This window comes from Leopardus geoffroyi, chromosome A3 (genome assembly GCF_018350155.1).
Source record: "Leopardus geoffroyi isolate Oge1 chromosome A3, O.geoffroyi_Oge1_pat1.0, whole genome shotgun sequence".
NCBI classification, from domain to species: Eukaryota; Metazoa; Chordata; class Mammalia; order Carnivora; family Felidae; genus Leopardus; species Leopardus geoffroyi.
In genome coordinates this window covers 59,453,663-59,473,349 of record NC_059336.1, presented here as the reverse complement: position 1 = coordinate 59,473,349, position 19,687 = coordinate 59,453,663, and the positions used below count along the sequence as shown (strand labels likewise).

Below are 19,687 nucleotides of genomic sequence, written 5' to 3'. Positions count from 1 at the left end.
TTCACCTCATTGTATGTATCTGTTGAACAGAATAGTAGATGGAAAAATGCTCAGCTAATAGGAGATGTGATTTCCAATCTGGCTTTCATGTAGAGTCTGGTAAATCAACTTCTGAGCCCCAGTTTTCTAATATGAAACCAATATGTTATTTTGAATAACTGCTGTGTTCCCTTCCAGCTTTAATAGCCAATTATGCTATGGAAGCTAGATCTGAATCTGTAAAGAGTTGTTGTGGGGGGTGTACATTTATATCTGGGTTTAAGTCCTGTAATGAAAATAGCAAAGTGTGGAAGGAAAAATGTCAGAAGCATTCATCTAAGAAGAAAATAATATGGAGACATAAGGAGAAAAAAAAAGACAAATTTTTTTGTCTATGTGACATACGGTTAGGTAATTACCCATCCAGTTGGTTGAAAACACAATTATTATTTTCTTTCCAATCATGGCAAGATGGGACCTACTTTTACATCTCTTATGATAAGGAAACCGCCAATTAAAGTTACTATTATCTTTTTTCATACAATGCTACTCAGAATGCAACATAGTGCTAGAGTGGCACTTTGAAAAATTGGCCTGCACTTCGGTATTGAGTTCATAAAGCATGGGAAAAATGTATCTTGGTCAGACAAGATGTGTTAATAAAAAACATGAATTGACTGTAAGTATCAAGAATTAACAAACTCCTGATGTGTTATACTAAAGATTGTTTTAGGATCGTTATCAGAAAAGCTCTTACATCAGGTGGAAGTTTGGAAATTCACCATGCATATGCTCTATTTTATTTACCATCCAAATCTTCCGCTAGTAATAAGTTAGGGAGGTGCATTGATTCTTCAAGCCACGAGAGCACTATTTGGTTCCCAGCTACTGTTGACTCTCAAACCTGGCTGATCATCGGGGATCAGTGTAAAGATAATTCACATCAGTGGGTCTGTCCCCTAGAGGTTCTCATTCACTAGATAAAGCCCGGACCCTAATATTTAAAATCTCCTCAGATGATTCCAGTGAGCAGCCAAATTTGGGAATACTTGTCTAATTAAGGCCCTGAATTACTGGATAGCCTTAGTGCTTAAGTGCCACTGACTGAAAAATGCTATTGAGAGAGGACTTCAACCCCCTCCATTTTGACTTCAGTCTGTACCTTCTAATTGATTAAGTTCTTTCCAGCTTATCTCTTAACTCAGGCAAAAGACTGTGTGGGTACAGCATCCTGTGATGGGAACTGACACTATTCCCTCAAGCAATAGAGACCCCCCTGATGCCAGCAAGACCCCACATATTAGGCCTGACCTTTACTGCCAAGCTGCACGAACCTACCGACCTTTGTCCCACATTTCCCTTATGTAAACCTAGAAATATTTTCAGCACTTTGGAGATGGTCTTTGAGATGTTAGTCTGATGTCTTCCCAGTGTTGTTAGTGTTACTGAAATAAATTCGTTTCTTGTTTCACTGCCACTCATGTCTCTGGCTTTGGATTTTGTCAGCAGGAATGAGTGGGCCGAACCTGGTCTGTTTGGGAGCCAGATGCTGTTGTATCCCTGTGCCCCAGTTACACTATGTTAATTTATATTTACTTTTGTGGACAGGACAGAGAAATGCTACATTAATTGTACTAAAACTCTTTTTACAAAGTGAAAATAGTAATCATGCATCCATATGATTGATTACATACGCTTTCTTTTTCAGCAGCACATTCAAAGTTTTGGCCTAACCCCCCTTTGTTTCCAGAGTCTCAAGAGTCTCTGGCAAATAGGCTGCCATTATTAACCTATGCTCTTGATCTTGATTACTTGAAAAGTCTTAGGATTGAGTGATTTGAAACACACCGAAGAATACTAGTGTTTTATTTGTATTTTCTATTTGGTCAAAATCTGTTTTGTTTTCCCTTGCCTTAATTGAATCACTTGTGACTGGTTGTTCAAAAGCTCTTCTTCAATGTTGGCCAGAGGTTTTTGACAGACAGTAGTTCAATGCACTGGAATAGACTATTGCAATGTATGCACTGGTTGCAAAAACCTTACCTACTTTTGGAAATTCTGTGATTTGAGAGGTTTGATGACTTCCTCTGCCTTGAATTGACTTGCTTTGTATACCAAAGACCCAGTTTCAATACTGCATCATGGTGGTATGCCTTTTCTTTGTTTATGAAAGTTGGTAATCCAAATTCAAGTTAAAATTCAGCCACATTTGGGGCCACCAAAGTAATTTGCTTAACTGAGATGACAGTGGAGTGAACAGATGCCTTGCCTGAATGAGTGAGTTTATACATGTGTAGCCAATGACAACTACATGACAGCCTTCTCTTCTTTCTGGTGGCTGGCAAATTTCTTTTGCTATTGATTATAAGAGACAGACATGGATGTAGGTGATACCCTAGTTCCTAGTAGAAGTTAAAGAAAAGAATGTTTTAAGAGGGGACACTACTCACAACTTTCTATTGAGACCACTCTCTTAAAGGCCATTGATAACGAGATTAATTCTACAGACATTTATCAAATGCTTACTACATGCCAAGTATTATGCAAGTGCTGGAGAGCCATAGATGAATAATAATAGTAATATATATAGCAAACGTTTATATAATGAATACCATATGTAAGAAACGTTCTTCATACTGCACACAGCAACCTTTTAGTGGGTCACAAGAATCAATTTAGTGCTTCACAACCATCATTTGAAAAATGAAGAGAAATGAGGTAACAGAGTGGTTCCCTTGTATTAAGATTAGGCCATTTTGGCATGGACATTATTTTGAGTTAAAACAATCAAAACCCAGCAGATTCAGGAAAAGGCTCTTTATCTCTCCGTTAACTGTCTGCTAGTACAAGGAAGAGAGCTATTAATAGAGATTCTTCTTTACCCAAGAAATTTGTCTGCATAATAGGGTACCTATGTTTTCCAAACATCTCCTTATACCTTCCTGCTAATGTTCTTTCTCCCTTTTGTATCCTCAGAGTCCTACCATTCTCCTTAGCTCATGTAAGTGTCATGTTGCCTCATTGTCTTTGGAATTTCCATGTCTGTGTGGATTCCCTGTGTGTGTGCTATTAAATTTGACTTTTTCCTATTAATCTGTGTCTAGTCAACTTAATCTTAGACCAGGTAGAAGGGCCTTGAAGGGCATAGGAAATTTTCAACAACAGTAAGAATTGTTCCATAAAACTTTTATTTCATACACACCTATACTCATACATCTATGTCCAGTGGGTCACAATATAAAATTTATTTCCTATTGTTTTGGTCAAAATGGTTTTAAAAAATGTTTATTTTATTTTTGAGAGAGAGAGAAAGAGTGCAAGCAGGGGAGGGACAGAGAGAGAGGGAGACACAGAATCTGAAGCAGGCTCCAGGCTCTGAGCAGCCAGCACAGAGCCCAACACGGGGCTTAAACTCACAAACTGGAGATCGTGACCTGAGCTGAAGTTGGACACTTAACTGACTGAGCCATTTAGGCACCCCTGGTCAAAACAGTTTTAAAGTCACTGATCTGGAACACTATTACTAGAAGCATTAAAATGGGTTAATTACAGATTCAATTTTTAACAGATATAAGGCTATTTAGAATTTTAATTTTTTTTTATATAAGTTGGTTAGTTATCTTTTGGTTAGCTGTGTTTTGGGGGGAAATTTTCCATTTCATCTGACTTTTCAAATTTATTTGCATAAAGTTATTCATAGTATCTTATCTTTTTTTAATATTTGTGGAATCTACATTAACATCTCCCTTTTCATTTCATACTGGTCATTTGTGTTTTCTTTTTTTCCTGCCCAATCTTGCTAATGTTTATACTTTATTGTTATTATTTTTAAAAAATTTTGATTTGTTGATCTTATTGATTTCTTCTGTTGCATGTCTGCTCTCTATTTTATTGATTTCTGCCTTTATCTTTTTTCTTCCTTTTTATTATTTTCTGTTCTTTTTTTTTAAGTTTATTTTTATTTATTTTGAGAGAGAGATAGAGAGCAAGCAGGGGAGGGGCAGAGAGAGAGGGAGAGAGAGAATCCAAAGCAGGCTCCATGCCATCAGCACAGAGCCTGATTCAGGGCTTGAACTCATGAACTGTGAGATCATGACCTGAGCCGAAATCATGAGTCAGATGCTTAACCAACTAAGCCACCCAGGCACCCGAGGTGCTGTTCTTTTTAAGATAGAAGCTTAAATCATTTATTTTCAGCTTTTCTAATATTTACATTTAAAGCTGTAAATATCCCTTTAAGTACAACTTTGGCTACTTTCTATAAATTTTGACAGAATACTTACCTGTCAAGTCATTCCAAGTCATATGGTTTTAAGACTCCATAAAAACCTACATTTTGCTCCTTTTCCTGCTTCTATTCCTTACTAGGACCTGCACCCCCACTTTACACATGCCTTGTAATGCAAATAGCATATGTCCTCCTTGTAAGGGACAGGAGTTAATGATTTCTCTGGAATAGATAACATCTAAGGAAGGACCAGGTGAGAATGATCAGAGGAAGCTGTCATATGCATATTCCAGACCACAGATACTAGAGGGTTCAGCACCATGGCCCCCTGCCTCCAAGGAATAACACTTGGGCCCTTGACTATGTTCTAACTTGTTCTTGGATGCCTGAAAGGACAAATTCACTGGATCACAATCCTCAATAAAAACCCCCAGACCCTGAACAAAGATCAGACACATGCTCCTTTCCATGTCTCCCAGATGCTTCATCTGTATCTGTTCTCTCTGTATGTTCAATAAACTCTGCTCTCACTTCCTGCTGGTTTGCATTTGATTTCCATCCTTCACAAAGTCAAGGACCCTCTTCCTGCAGGACCCCATCTGGGTCTGGCCTGCTGGTGTCAATAATTCAATGGTTCTGTTTGATTTGTTCTATTTAATTTCTTTCAGCTTGAGGAGTATGGCAGCATAATTTTGTGACTATCAGAACAATAGTCACAATTTCCCAAATCATTTCTTATTAAAATATATCTAACAAAACATCTTTTGGCATTATCTTATGAAATAGCTTTTACCAGGAGACTGTGGTGTGACCCCAACAGGTGGAGGCGGCCATGCAGGCAGTGAAAGAATTTGCCCAAGGCAGAACAAAGGAGATAGCAATGTATTGAATACATTGTAAGGGAGTAGTGGGCAGGACAGCAAGGGAAAGTCTGCCAGGAGGCAGTGTTGGGGGGGGGGGGGGGGAGGAAGAGGTGGTTTCTATAGTTATGGGAGGGAGTGAGGAAGTATGGGAACATATGGAATTTTCCTTTTTTGGTAACTATGCCCTGTTGTAAGTAGCCCATTTGTCAACTGGGGCCTATGGCTATACTGAAGTGAATCACTTAATAAGCCTGTTTGCATTCACCCTGGTGGTCGCTTGTGGGTCCTTTTACCTTCCTCGGTTTTCCATTGCTCAAGCCTATTGCCTAAAAGCAGCCTTGTGGAAGCACATTTTGATTCTTCCCTGCTTCTATAAGAGCTATGAAATGGCATCTCGAATTCTTCTTGTAAGATATGAGCTATTAAGTGTTGCTTATTCATAATGTCTGTGGGCAAATAAGGACATGACAATGAACCTCTTTTGTCTTAATAAAACTCAATATATTAAAACTTTCCAGAAAATTGAAATGCTATTATAATCATGGCAAAACATTAAGACAACCAATTAGAATTATGTACTTTTGATATAAAAGTTTACTTTCAGGGCACCTGGGTGGGTCAGTTGGTTAAGCTTCTGACTCTTGGTTTCAGCTCAGGTCATCATCTCACAGTTCATGGGTTTGAGCCCCACATAGGGCTCCACAGCTGGCAGCAAAGAGCCTGCTTGGGATTCCCGCCCCTCCCCCACTCACACTGACTCTGTCTCTCTCAAAATAAATAAACTTAAAAAAAAAAAAGTTTCTGCAGTCCAGTTACATCTGTAAGAATAGCTTTATTATGCCAAATAATCTGTTTTCCCAGAGGCATGGAGATAACAAAGATGCTTTCCTCTTTTCTTTTTGGGATGGGATGTCTCTCACCCACTGCTAGAAGGTCCTACATTCTCAAGGCTCAGCACTAGAATTGCATTAGCACTAAGAAAAAAGCCAAGCCCTGGAGACTCAAAATTTATAATATGAAAAGAGGGCAGAATAGAATTATTGACAAATGGAATGTGGAGCTGGGTTGTTTTGCCTCTCTAATTCTGAGTCATTTTATCACATTTGAAATGTCCTATAAAGAGTAATTTAACCTCCTGATGTAGATATTGCTTGACTCATGGCACACAGTGGGATAAAAACTGGCCTAGTTAATTGCAGTACCAAATTTTTAGGAAGGAGCAGGACGTGGTCTTGGTTGTTGGAAGTCAGAAAATTTGCTTCAGAAGACATCATTTTGCAGTCCTTTGATGCAGCATTTCCATATCTAGGGATTTGCTCTAAGGAAATAACTATTTACATTTGTGAAGCTTTAATTATAAGGATGTCTATCATAATATTGCTTAGAGTTCTATAAAAACTACAAAAAGCCTAAATATTCTCAATTAGGTTATGTAAGTTTATTATATTGGAATGTGATGAGGCCAAAAATGATGCTTCTGATGAATATTTCATTCTATAGAAAACATTCCTACTATATTTTAATTTGATTTTTTAATGTTTATTTATTTTTGAGAGAGGGAGAGACAGAGCATGAGCAGGGAAGGGGGAGAGAGAGGAAGACACAGAATCCAAAGCAGGCTCCAGGCTGTGAGCTGTCAGCACAGAGCCCAACGTGAGGTTCGAACACACAAAGATTTCATGCAAGATCATGACGTAAGCTGAAGTCGGACACTTAATCAACTGAGCCACCCAGGCACCCCTACTATATTTTAAAGATACAAATATTATATGTGATGTAATTCAATTTTTTTAAAGGGCAGATGGTATATTATATACTGTATGCTTTGATAAAATACCAGAAGGGATAAATACCAGATGTTGACGGTTGTTATCTCTTGGAGTGGGGATTATAGGTGATTATATTTTTTGGCTTATCTGCAGTTTAAAACAACTTCTTAAAAAAAAGTCTATGCTTTTTGTTTGTAATACTGAAAAATAGAAGCTATTGCTTTATAAATTGCATTAGAGCAATTGAAAGATGAGTGAATATGGACCCTTGCTGTGAGAATTTCCAGCTATCTGACTTGGATGACATTTAAAAAACTGTTTAATTGTTTTTGAATCACCTCATCTGCAGCATAGATAGGAAGGTATTCAACAGAATATTAACCATGATTATGGTTATTGAATATGGAAGAATCTGAGTATTTCCTTCTTGAGTTCAATCAGAGAAGCATACCAGTAGGAATGGGATGTATTACAGGGATTTGGCCTTACAAAATTGTGGGAGCTAGTTAAATAGCTTATACACGGAGGTTATCTCCGCATCCGGAGCTGGGCCTGATGTCAGTAGGGAAGGCAGTCAGGAAAGAAAGGGCGTGAAATGAGAGAGAGCAGAGACAAGCTGGAATCTGCAAGGATGAACTAAAAGCCACATCAGTTTCTCACCGACTTCACTGCTCTGACTTCAATGATAACTTGAAGAAGATACTTGTGCCTGTTGTCACAAAGCTAATGTGTACCTGGTAGGAGGTAGAAAGCCCAGAAGCCCAAGGAGGAATCCAGCAGGAACTAGAACAGCTGTGGGTCTGGCTGCTGTCTCACACCAAGGTGGGAGGCAGATCTGTGGTATCAGTCATGGTCTGCAACCACACCTGACTCTCTACAAACCAGGTAGAAATACACAGTTGACCCTTGAACAGAGGGGCCACTTATACCTGGGTATTTTACAGTAAAGTACTGTAAATGTATTCTCTCTCCCTTATGATTTTCTTAATAACATTTTCTTTTCTCTAGCTTACTTTAATTATAAGAATACAGTATATATAATAACACATAACATGCAAAATGCATATTAATCGATGGTTTATATTATCTGTAATGCTTCTGGTCAACAGTAAGCTATTAGTAGTTAAGTTTGGGGGGAGTCAAAAATTATAGGAGTGCTGGATGGCTCAGTCGGTTAAGTGTCTGGCTCTTGATTTTGGCTCAGGTCATGATCTCATAATTTGTGAGTTCAAGCTCCAGATCAGGCTCTGTGCTGACAGCACGGAGCCTGCTTGGGATTCTCTCTCTCCCTCTTTCTCTGCCCCTCCCCCACTTGCTCACTTTCTCTCTCTCTCTTTCTCTCTCAATAAATAAACTTAAAAAAATTATATGTGGATTTTTGACTGTGTGGGGAGTGGGGGTGTTGGTGTCCCTAACCCGTGTTGTTCAAGGGTCAACTGGTACAACCAAATGGAGTAGAAGTATATTTCTGAGTATAAATAAACATGGCTTCTGTTTCCTTTCAAGCCCCACATAAGACTGTCTTGTGGCCACACAGGAGAAGGAATTCTAGCCATACAGCTTGACTAAGTTGATACAGTACAAGCTACCATGGCCTTTATTTGCTACTAACCCACAGGAGGACCACGGACAAGTTGCCTATCCTCTATGGCTCCCCAAACCTCTCCAAGATAATTAAAAAAACAGCACTAGCCACTTTTTGTTTTGTATGTATGGGGTAAAGATGAGAAAGACTAGATTTGTAAAATTATTGGGTGAATGTTAGGATTAGTTCCGTATCATCATTTTAAGTTGTTTTATGTTTGTTGTTCTGTGACATAGGCCTTCCTCTGGAAATGCTGCTTTCTGTCAAACCGACTATCAAAACACATTAAATATGAAGATTTGATAGAAAAACGTATATATAAGCCAACAGTAACCTGTAAGGTATGTCAGTCTTCCTAACAAGCAAATGAATACTTTGAGGTTTTCTCCCCAATGGGAAACGATAGTATGTCTCTTAATTATGTACTAAAACAATAACTCACGATTCTCTCTTCCATCAAGCTGCAAATATATAGCAAGCAGACTGTCTTTTATAATAACACTGCCCACTGAGCCTAAATACTACCCGTTATCATGTGTCGAGTCGCTGCTATGTGTCATGTCCTGGCCAAATGGCTTTTAATACATAATATCTAATTTTCTCACTAACTGTGCAAGGTAAGCATTTTTTCCAATCCAATGTGTGTAAAATAGTATTTAATTGTTTTAACTTATATTTCTCTAATACTAGTCTACTGATCGTTAGGTTACTTCTTCTCTGAATGGCTTATTTATATCCTTTGCTGAGTCCTGGCCCAGGCCATTACCAGCTGTATAAAATTGAAAAAGTTATTTAAATCTTTTGCATCTAAGTTTCCTTATCTGTAGAAAGAAATACATATAAAGGATTACTGTATAAATGTAGAGTAATTTTTAGGATAAAGTGTATTCATGTATATTAACTATTATTAATTCATAGCACATATGTTAATTGGTATTTGGATATAAATTCCCATTTGCTCTGTTATAAATATGTTCTCCCTGACAGTGGCTTGTCTTTAAACTTAATTTATAACATATTTTATCATATAGGAGTTTAACATTTTTATAATAATATATATCAGTACTTTAATGATTTCTATCTTTATAAAGAAATCATCTTTCCCTCAAACAATAAAACATTATGACATACCTTCTTCCAGTTGTTTTAAATTTTTTTTAACATTTATTTTTGAGAGAGAGAGACAGCGTGTGAGTGGTAGAAGAGCAGAGAGAGAGGGAGACAATCTGAAGCAGGCTGTATGCTCTGAGCTGTCAGCACAGAGCCAGATGCAAGGCTCGAACTCACAGACCGTGAGGTCATGACCTGAGCCAAAGTCGGATGTTTAACCGACTGAGCTACCCAGGTGCCTCTCTTCCAGTTTTAAAATTTTGAATTTCACATTTAGATATTTAATCTACCTGGAGTTTATTTTTATATGGTATGAGGAAGTACATATCTAATTTTTTTTTTTCATATAGAAAGCTGAGCTAGGTCAGACCACAAGTGCTAGTATAAGTAAGAAGTCTGTTGAGAATGGTGACCTCACTTACCTTGGGTTACTTTCTTGGTTGTTTAATAGTGACCCAGTCAACAACCAGGGCAAAGGATCATAGGAGGGTAAAAGCATGCTTTCGAGGAAACAGCTCTCCCAAATTTCTTTGTCACTGTGGAAATGCCCCTAAATACTTGGGGGTCTCAGCAGCCTGGGAGAGAAAAGTGCCAGAGGCTCCAAAATCAAGACAACCCGCCTTTTATATCATCTTGGAGTTTAAGAGGGTTTTGGTGTGAAGTGTTACATCAACACTTAAGGATGACCCTGTGATCTCTTAAAGGTGTTGGTACAATGCATACTTTCTATTCCATTTCTAATTGGGCCTCCTTGATTTTTTCATGCTGTGAGATGTGAGGTGACATAGTTGTCCCAACTCCATTTATTGACCAGTTCTCCCCATGATTGGTAACATGTCCCACACCAAAGACCTGCAAAAACCAATGTCTGTCTATAAATACAATAGCTAATATAATCATTTATGTAAAACAGACAATTTCAGGGGCACCTGCATGGCGCAGTTTGTTAAGCATATGACTTTGCCTTAGGTCATGATTTCAAGGTCTGTGGGTTCAAGTCCTACATTAGGCTCTGTGCTAATAGCTTGGAGCCTGGAGCCTGCTTCGGATTCTGTGTCTCCCTTTCTCTCTGCCCCTTCCTCTCTCATGCTCTGTCTCTGTCTCTCTCTCAAAAATAAATAAACATTAAAAAAAGTATAAAAAAAAAACCAGACAACTTCAAATGTTGGCCATCTTGATTTTGGTTTGTGGATTCTAAATGTCCAAAGTTCAAATGCTTCAGAGTTGAAGTGAAAGAAAACTAAATCCTTATTTTCCTTTTGATGACACATTCTAGTTTTTAAAGATTCATAACACAATCCAGAGCCTTTTTATACTGATGCCTAATTGTATGACATGGGCTCAGGACTTGGATTTGTGCTTTCTGATAAATATGGTGGTGTCAGATATCATAGCAGGTGATTATAATTGCAATAATTCTGTAGCCTTCTCACAGTAGGAAACTAAGTCAGTCTGTGAATTGGTCAGCAAACTCTCCAAAGGAAATTACTAATGTGAGAAGTGGAGGAATAAATGTGTGGTTATAGTCCAGTTTAATTTCCTGTGAACTGATTGCTTCCTTGGTAGTGGTCAATATGTGTGTCTCAGTGCCTTTGGGGAAGCATGCTCCTATGGTATTATGATGGATAATAAAAACACAGAATCCTTCTGTGTCTCCCTCTCTCTCTGCCCCTCCCCCACTCATGCTCTGTCTCTCTCTGTCTCAGAAATAAATAAACATAAAAAAAATTTAAAAAACAACAACAACAACAACACAGAATCCTGAAGAAGAACATTGCTACATGGTATTAAAATATGGCTCTGGGATGAAAAAATGAGCTTGTGACATCTGACTAATAGGGAGATGGAGCATAGTGAGAATTATTCATAGTGGTCAATGAAAAGGCCAGGATGCACATTGAGCAGAGCAGCCAGCAATACTCAGGTGTTGTTTGCACACTGCTTCTCTAAGTGACAAACTGTAATCATCAAAGCCTTCTCAAAACTTTCCATTCATTAGGGCTGCTTAGGCTAGTATACAAGTGATATTTTTACAGATGGCTGTGCGCGGATCATATAGACGCCAGCAGCTGTGATGGGTCCCCACTGTGGCACGGATCACCCAAGACATTCCATGTGGCTTCTTGGGAGTCCTCTATTCTTTTTTTATTTGGGGCATAAGATTTATCTTTGTGAGTGTTTTTTCAGAATTAATATACACCAATAACCTTTGCATGTCCTGAGTATCTCTAAGGTGATGTAGAGAGGAGAATCCAGGATCATGCTGGCTAGAGACAGAAGGCAGAAAGAGCCCAAAAGGGCTGAGAGTGAGCTGTTGAGCAAATAAGAGAAGATGCTTAATTCTGCTGAACTGAGATTCTCAACCTAGGGTCTGAACTTAGGGTTCTCAAACTTAGATTTCTGCAGAATCCCCTGGGAAGTTTGTTTACAATGCAGATTCACCCCCAATTCAGATTCACAGAGTCTGGAATGGACCCACAAATGTGCACATCCGAGGTGTTTCTGAAGTATGTGGTCTAGGAACTATATTCAGAGGAAATCGTCTACTGCTGGTGAGTAGTTGTATGTGTTGGGGGTTCATGAAAAAGGACTATGGAAAGGAACCATGCACCTGAACCCCCAACATAGTATGACAAATTGCACATCCAGACATGCCTGTGCATTTGATGAGGGAGCATAAGCAAGTTGACAGGCCACAAACACCCTCCATACCCCCCACACCCAGATGGGATATGTGTGATACTCCTCAGGCACTCCTGGCTGCCCAAGAACAAAGGAAAGTGGAAAACAAATGTTTAACTGATAGAGATCACAATTCTATAGGACCCAAGTCTCCATCACCCCTCCATAGTGATGTGGGAAACAAAGGCAGAAGGAAATGACAGATAGAATTAAATTTCTTTATCACCTGCATCCCATTGACAAATACTTGAGGCTGACAGAGTGAAACCTTTCTCCCTGAACTCCCTACTGTCTTAATGCTAATGCTTTGCTAGAGGAAAAAACAAACTTAGCTTGACAATAGCTAGACCTCCAGTATCCTGTGAGTCTTTAGTTTATGAAAATCTTGCTAAAGATTTCCCCTGGACTTTACCTCCCCACAACTCCATAGTATAAAACCAGTCTCTCCTCATGGTTCCAGGGCAGCTCTTCCTGCCCATGGGTCTTGTCCCCGTGCTTCAGTAGAATCTACCTTTTTACACCAAAGATGTCTTCAATAATTCTTTCTTGGCCATTGGCTCTGGGCCCCACAAACCCCACTATCACCCCAAAAACCTCATCACATTTTTCAGAGATAAAAATCTAGGGGCACCGGGGTAGCTCAGTCAGTTAAGCAGCCAACTCTTGATTTAGGCTCAGGTTATGATTTCAGGGTCATGAGATTGATCCACATGTCCAGCTCTGTATTGATAGCGTGGAGCCTGCTTGGGGATTCTCTCTGTCCTCTCTCTGCCCCTCCTCATGTGTGTGTGCGCGCTCGCGCACTCTCTCTCTATCAAAATAAATAAACAAACTTTATTAACAAAAAAGAAGGAAAGAAAGAAAGTCCATACGTTTCCTCACATACTTGGAAGGATCCATGTCCCTCAGAAGTTACAAACCATGATAGCATGTAATCTCCACAAAGCGAATGATTGGATCTCTATTGCCACAGGTGTTTAACTTCTCTGCCAGATTACTGCCCCATATCCATCCAGCATCTCACACAAATATGAACATTCTTGGCCCTAGGAAGGCTCTGGTTGGAGACAATGTCTGGGTCCCTGTGACTCAGTTGTCAGTATTGGAAAGTAACACAAAGGGACATCCTACTGAGATGGATAGGTAGCTTGTCTCTGCAAACAAAGATAGCAGTACTGTTTTGTGCACTAGAAAGCCTTGCTAATGGCTTCCAAAGATAGCCAGAGGGGCATGGAGCTCCCCCAGGAGCGGCTTCTCCTCAGTCAGTGCCTGGGAAAGGACCCTCAGAGTCAAAGGTCTGATTAGAAGGAGGTCTTTCTAGTCCTCTGGCTTCAGTTCCAGAGCCCCCACAGTGCCTTGAGCTTCCAGAACCTTCCTCTCCTGTCCCTCAGGCTGTGTAAAACTGAAGAACAGCCTGGAGTTACAGTGTAAGGGCATCCCCATTGAGCATGCTAACCTTAACTTTGCCCTTAGCCATTTTTTTCATTTACCACATAACTTCTCAAGCATTTATTATTGTTAATTTCCATGAATTATTTTTTCAAACTGTTTAAGCAAGATAAAAGAGTCATAGAATTTATTTTTATTTTTATTATTAATATTACCTTTGCACAAATGAGATGAGAGAAGTGTCCATAACCCTATTCTGACTTAGAGGACTCACAATACGTATGCTTTTCAGAAAAAAAAAAAAATCTCGTAGGGAATATTACCAGAGTAACACGTTTTAAAACAAGACCAATGAGGATTACCACCTTCATGGAAGTTATAGTTACATCCACAAGCTATAGCAACAGTCTCTGAAATGCAGATGTTTTATTACTCCTGAGTTAGAAATAACATTGACAGGCATAGTTAAAGATGTAGAAGAATATTTCTTTGTGTTTTCATTTTGTTTTGTTTCAGTTAGAAGAAGATATATTTTCTTCTTAACTAGCTGAGATTTCTCTCACCTCTAAGTAAAGGGTCTGTTATTTCAGGATTTTGATTTCCTTGACTTAGCACGGTGAGAAATAATGCACACCTCTGTATTAACATCCTTAAAAATCTTAAAATTTAGAGTAGGAAAAAAGTAGGAAGAGAATTTAACAAATTGGGTACGGAGCGTGAGTGTGAGGAGTGGTTTGATTGCCCTCTCTAACTCCCTGCTTCTTCCCACCAGCCTCCAACTAGGTAACTCAGCCTCTTCTTTACATAGAAGGTAGAGGTTCCCCATCATGTGACTTGCTCAGATTCCTTCCTACCACCTCCAGATCTGACTATGTCTTTACCTCCCTCCCTCCTGTTTCAGGAATAGAGGACTTATCCTTCTTCTTGGCTTATGATTATATCCCTTTTGATTACTCCATGACTTTGGCTCCTCAATTTCCATTCATTTCTCTGCCTCCCCCATTTCCTCTCTTCTGCCTATCTACATGTTTGCGTCTCCCTCACCCTTCATTTATTTTAAAGCTCCCTGGTTCCCTGGCCCTTCACCTTCCATCCTTCCTGAAAGGCTGTATCTGCCTCTTCTGCACACCCTCACCCCAGACCCTACTGATACTGCTCACCAGTGAGACCCTAACTGCTAAATCCACTCCTCTCCTGCAGGGCATTTTCCCTGACTATTGCTTCTTGGCTTCTGTTCCTCCCCTGCCCTTGAGCACTGATATTCACTAGGGTCTCATGCTCCTTCACTCCCTTCATTTTCCCAAAGCGTTCTCAATTTCTCTAGTGACTTCAGCCGTCGCACACATACTCCTGATGATTAAGTCTACACACATGACTTCAGTCTCTTTCTTAAGCATGAGGCACTCATCTCCAGCTACATCCTGGACACCTCCGTTTGCATCCTCCACGGGCGCTTATACCACACATCAACCCACTGTTTTCTCTCCATTCCCGGTCTCTGTGAAGAAGGCCACTCTCTGCTCTCCATCACAGGCCTGACTCCTTGGAGACCTCTCCAGCTCCTTCCTTTCCTTCAGCCTCCAGATAGGCATCCCCAGTTCTTGCCAATTCTCTGGTTAAAATGTCTCAGTCCACCCCCACTTTCCCTTCCTGCTGACGCTACCTTGGGTCTAGCCCTCACTGTTTTTCACGTGCAGATGTTTTCTGATAGATTTCCATTTTAGGTCTCACTTCTCACATAAGCTCTCTGTAGCTACAGCTGTGGGCAGGCCCCAATACCTTTGATGACTTCCTAATACACAATACATCCTACTCCTGAAATGGCATATTGGCTCTTTAGGATAGCATTCCATGTCTCTAACCACTATGATTCTTTCCCTCTCACTTCCCTTCTCTATCAGAAGTAAGGCCAAGTTCTAATATCAGAGTATCAGAGGTACCCAGCTGGTGGCAAGCACTCCATCTGCAGATGGCAAGAGTAAGCTTATAAAAGTGATACCACTCATTTCCCACTGTCTCTAAAAGTCTGCAACCTGGCAACCTGCTTCCATTTTACCCCTTCATTCTGTTTCTCTTAACATCTTTGTCATAGTCATAAGAATCTCCCAAAAGATGCCGCACCTCTCTCTCCTCCTACTCCAGCTATCAGCCATGCTTCTGCCCCCGCCTCTGGAAGCACCAAACTTTTCTCTGATGTTTTCCCATCTATGTACCTTTCATATGGGTACTCCCCCTCCTCTGCCTGCTCTGCTGGGCAAACTCAATTGGTCTTCAAACCCCCTGTTGAAGCCACCTCCACTGTAGAATCTTCCCTGCTTTCCCCATAAAGGACATACTGCTCTCATGCCCTCATAGGGAATTACTGATGTGTTTGCTTTTCCTGCTACAGTATGACCTCCTTGAGATCAGAGATTGTTTCTTATTAATCTTCCTATCCCTGGTGCCTGGCAGATAGTTGGAGCTCAATAAGTGTATAAAGAAATGAATGAATAAGTGAAAGACTATCATTGTTCCAAGTGCCATGGCAGAGCAATAGGACTGGAACACAGAGCCCCCATCCTTCTGAGGGTTAAAAATAGTAGGTGATGCAAAGTGAATATGTGGGGAACTCCTTAAGGCAGACAGGGCAGTAGAATCAACTAGCAAATGGTGTTGTTGAGAGGAGGAGGCAATGTTTCGGGTTGCTTTGCTGGAGAAGTGGATAAAGTACACCAAAGATGGTTAGTGGGGCTAAAATAAACTCTGGTCTCTAGCTTAGAGACCCCTGCTCCAGGTTCTTCTTCCTTTGTTTGCTGCATGCATGAACCCCCCCCCCACACACACAAATATGGAGGCTGATAACTATAAATTACCCTTCCCACTTGCATTTGGGGCTCAGCTCTTTGGAGAAACAGTCTCCTCTGAGCCCGCCGGTGTTACATAAATCTCCAATCCACCAAGATCTCCAAGTGCTGCTTGGTTTTTCTGCCAGTGTTCCAGCCTGGTTCTGTAACAGCTTCACATTCCAAGCAAGAGTCATCCCCATTCCTCTTTTCCTCCTTCTCCAGCTTCTGAATCATCAGGCTAGAAAGACTCCACAGCAAATTGATTTATCCCACCCACACACCCCAGTAACCTGTCTAGAAGACATAGGCTGTTCTCATCTCAAACAGGCTGACCTGGGGCATGTGAGTTGCTTGTTTATGTTTTCTTGTCTCAGTTAAGTTCTTATTCTAATTGGGCTTCATGAAACCCCTCCTTCTTATTCAAATTTACCCTTATGTAGAAACCCACTGAGGGGCGCCTGAGTGGCTCAGTGGATGCATCCGACTTTGGCTCAGGTCATGATCTTATGGCTCATGAGTTAAGAGTCCCACATTGGGTTCTGTGCTGACAGCTCAGAGCCTGGAGCCCATTTCAGATTCTGTGTCTCCCTCTCGCTCTCTGCCCCTCCCACCCTCATGCTCCGTCTCTCTCTCCTCCAAAAATAAATAAACATTAAAGAAATTTTTTTTAATTAAAAAAAAAAGAAATCCACTGGATGCAAGCCATTATCTTTTCTATTGATTGCCATTCCTATTTACTAAATTACTGATTTAGTAATTAGTAAAGATACTGATTCTCATCTATACTCTCCCATTATATAGTCTCTATTTCCAAACACTAGCAATTTACTCTTTTAAATGTTTCCTATCTAATACCTCTGAACTTTCCCCTATGTGTTTCCTAGAGATTCTTTCTTGCTTCTCTCCTGTGCCTACACTTCAATAGAGGCTTTATATTCTCATTTCATCATAGTCTCTGCCTGCCTAGACAGGATTCTTGATTTTTCATACTTTCATAGCCCTGAGAGCTTTCCTTTCAATAAATTATTCATTCATTCGCCTAATACAGATTGAGTATTGAGTTACTTAATTTTTGTATTGACTCAGCATACAACTAGGAAAAAAGAAAAAGAAATAACTCTAGGTATCTTAAACAGAGGAATTTAATTTAGGGAATTGGTTACAAAAGTGTTGGAAGGAGTAGAGTGGGTAAAGTTAAAAACATGACGTATTGGGGCACCTGGGTGACTCAATTGGTTGAGCGTCCGACTTCGGCTCAGGTCATGATGTCGTGTCCGTGAGTTCCAGCCCCGCGTCGGGCTTCATGCTGACAGCTCAGAGCCTGGAGCCTGCTTCAGATTCTGTGTCTCCCTCTCTCTCTGCCCCTCCCCCACTCATGCGCGCGCGCGCTCTCTCTCTCTCTCTCTCTCTCTGTCAAAAATAAATATTAAAAAAAATTTTTTAAAAAACATTACATATCAAGTGTTGGTAAGAATGTGGAGCAACTGGAATTCCCATGTACTGCTGGTAGGAATGTAAAATAATACAACTATGGAAAATTACTTTGCTGTTTCTTAAAGAGTGAGATATACAACTACCATATAATCCAGTCATTCCAAGCTTAAGTATTTACCCAAGAGAAATGAAAGAAGATACCCATACAAAAACTTGTACACAAATGATCATAGCAGCTTTATTTGTAATAGCTTAACACTAGAAACAAATGTCTGCCAAAAGGTGAATGAAAAACAAACTGTGATACATATAAACAATAGAATACTATGTAGCAACAAAAAAGGAATAAAAGATTAAAATATGTAACATAGGTCATTTTAGTTGTGCTGAGTGAAAGAACTCAGATTTTAAAGAAGAAAATATTGTATGATTCCATTTATGTAAAATTCTAGAAAATGCAAGCTATAATGACAAGAAGCAGATCTGTGGTGAGGGAAGAAGAGGGAGAGATTACAAAAGAGCATGACAAACTTTTGTAGCATGAGAAATCACATTTGTTATTTTTATTGTGATGATGATATCACAGTATATACTTACGTTAAAATTTATCAGATTATAAATACATGTGGTATATCTCAACAAAACTGTAAAGGAGTTGAAAGGAGTCTGGAATTGAAAAATTGAAAAATGGTAAATGGTGACATTACCCAGAGATTAGCAACTGAAGAAAGCTCCCATCCACCGCTAGGGTTGGAGAATCATAAGGAAAAATGATGTTCACAGAGCCTGTGTTCCTTGACCACTAAGACTAATGGGGTCTCCACAAGAGCTACTGTTTCAATTACCACCTCTACTTCTCTCCAGGAATCCAGGAGCACACACTCTCATTACACCACAGGACCTGGGGAGTATGAAGTTATGTATAAATGCTGCTGCTTGTGGAGTGCTCATGGAGTCTAGGAGAGTTGCATCTGCAGGAGGCATCACCTAAAGCAGAAAAAAAATGGCTCTCCCTTCTGTCTTTCAAATTCCTCCCATCCTTTTCTACCAATGATAGAAACTAAGGGGAAGCTAGCTGGGAAGAAAGTTTATTTTGCAGGTTTCTAGCTCTCCCTGATCAGAGGGGAATAAGGAAAGGCACTTAAGGAGCTGAAGGCCAATGGACAAGTAACTCACCCAACTGTCTGATATATTACTCTTGGCAGAGGAAAATATAAAATGAGTAAAGCCATGGTTCTTACTTTTGTGGATCTTGTCTCTTAGCACTTCCTGGTTCTCCTGAGATTACATGGCTCTCCCATCCCCTGCCTCCACTAAATAGCCCACTATAAGAGCAGATGTAAAGGCCACGAGAAAAGCACAGGATATAGGCATAGAAGGTGGGAGGCAAAGAAAGAGTGTATTCAGGTGAGTGGGGACAGTGCTAGCAGATTGGAAAGGCTGGCCTTTTCTACCACCAAACAGCTTTTTGGGGGCATTAACAGCCAGCCTCTGAAATAAACCTGTCATTACTTTCTGTGAAACCCTGCTAGAGAGATAGAAGCCCTCAAACATTAATTCTCATACCTGCATCTTAATTTGCTTTAGACTCAGAGGTTCTTGAAGGACACTAGGTGCCACTGAAGATCTCAGAAAGCTATGCTTTGAACACAGAAACTTATAATCAATTTTGAAATTACATTTTTTATATCCTACAGATTAAAGTTCAGTTCCTTAAAAGCCTGCTGAGTTTTTTCATAATAACCATTTACAAAGTGGGAGCTAATTTAATGTGGAAAGGAGGAGGAATTTTTAGTGTAATTTTCAGCATTCACTTCTGTTTC

The 19,687-nt window shown here is 39.9% G+C and overlaps 1 protein-coding gene across 12 annotated transcripts in view; it reads left to right on the top strand.

Annotated features, from left to right (window-relative positions):
* NMS (neuromedin S) overlaps positions 1 to 19,687 on the top strand; it is a 47,469-nt gene that overhangs the window by 10,020 nt on the left and 17,762 nt on the right. For 7 of the 12 annotated variants that reach the window (XM_045445718.1, XM_045445717.1, XM_045445713.1 and 4 more), the window contains exons 2-3: positions 2,956 to 2,980; positions 8,661 to 8,765. The exons of 2 other annotated variants lie outside the window; for them this stretch is intronic. The gene's annotated coding sequence lies outside the window, so the exon portion shown is untranslated. Of the gene's footprint in view, positions 1 to 2,955; positions 2,981 to 8,660; positions 8,766 to 11,869; positions 12,087 to 19,687 lie in introns of those variants that run through there. 3 more of the 12 variants (XM_045445706.1, XM_045445710.1, XM_045445708.1) reach the window with 2 other exon arrangements.